Here is a 1,355-nt window from a genome sequence, read left to right as displayed (position 1 = left end):
TATAACTGACCTGCCCTCGAAACCGTCGTAGGGGGATTTCCAGATGCTTCCAATTCCTAGCCGAGCAAGCGAGCAAAGCGACTCGGGAAACATGATGAATTCCACTAATCTACGGCTAGACGAGCTCGGAAAAATATACCTAATCAAAATTTAACCGTTTTAACCATTTTGTAGTTAGAGTCTGATGGATTTCGATGTTTGATTTCAAGATTATACTTACAAGGAGTTTTGTCAACTTATGAATCTATTTTTCCGGACGTATGGCCTTATCAACAAGAAGCAGTCGTGGCCGAGCGGTTAAGGCGTCTGACTAGAAATCAGATTCCCTCTGGGAGCGTAGGTTCGAATCCTACCGACTGCGGAAAATCGTTGTTTTTTGTGAAAAAAATTGAACATATTTACAAACCAGTGACACTAATTAAAGCTGAGTCATATATCGAATGATATTGGTCCGAATATGCTACCTTGAGGAACACCTGACCTATGAAATTATCCCTAAGGCCTGTAACACAAACACAGATAGACTAGCATTTGTGAACGGCAGGAGATACTTATGAAAACGGGGAATTGAATAACAGTTTCACACTTTGTTTAAAACTTACCTTTTCGACGCGTTAGAAGGGGTAAACAAATCGTAAGCTTTATCCGCAATACACTGATTCAAAGGCATTGTAAGTAATTTTTAACTCATAATTATTCACAGTTTTTTTTATTCTGTAAAGTTCAGTGTAGTAAATCTATTCATTGCGTGCAAATTTTAACAAATATAAGCTGATTTTTTAGTGTTTTAAAAATAGTATCACACAGCATCATTCTTCTTGCACCGTGTTTACATACTGTTCTTTCCTTGTTTTGGTAAAAATTGCGAGTGGTGAGAAACGTAGCGAAGCGTATTTTTAATAATACATCAATACCTTGAAATGGTATTTTTTGACAGTACAAAGACGTTATTGTATCTTTTTTTATATAAAGAACGTTTGAATGAACTGCAAAATATAGCCAACACTAGGCCTTTCGAAAAATTCTACTGAAAAAACTTCGGAACTGTTCCTAAATTGCTAGAACTATCCTTTTTTCCTGTTAACGTCTTACAAATGCGAAATTTTATTCAAAAACAAATCATTCACTAGAAAAAAAACGGAGTTTGATAATCAATTTTTAGAGTAGTACGGATAAATTGCAGTAATTTTGTCCAGGTGAAAATGGTTTCTGAATGCAATTTTGATCCTATAATCAGGGTGGCCACAACTTTTTTATTTTGAAATTCCCTGTATTCCCGGCAAAAATTCAAGGTTTTCCAGACTTTGATTGTCCAGTTTCGTCAGAATATAGCAAAATTTTCAACTATTGATTTG

The 1,355-nt window shown here is 35.4% G+C and overlaps 1 non-coding gene across 1 annotated transcript; it reads left to right on the top strand.

Annotated features, from left to right (window-relative positions):
- Window positions 1-279: 279 nt before the first annotated feature.
- On the top strand, window positions 280-361 carry Trnas-aga (transfer RNA serine (anticodon AGA)). The gene has a single exon. It is a non-coding gene; the product is annotated as a tRNA-Ser (tRNA).
- The last annotated feature ends 994 nt before the right edge of the window (window positions 362-1,355 follow it).

The sequence above is a fragment of the Uranotaenia lowii genome, chromosome 3 (genome assembly GCF_029784155.1).
Source record: "Uranotaenia lowii strain MFRU-FL chromosome 3, ASM2978415v1, whole genome shotgun sequence".
Lineage (NCBI taxonomy): Eukaryota > Metazoa > Arthropoda > Insecta > Diptera > Culicidae > Uranotaenia > Uranotaenia lowii.
The sequence above is the reverse complement of the archived record's forward strand: the minus strand, read 5'-3'. Positions and strand labels throughout refer to the sequence as shown.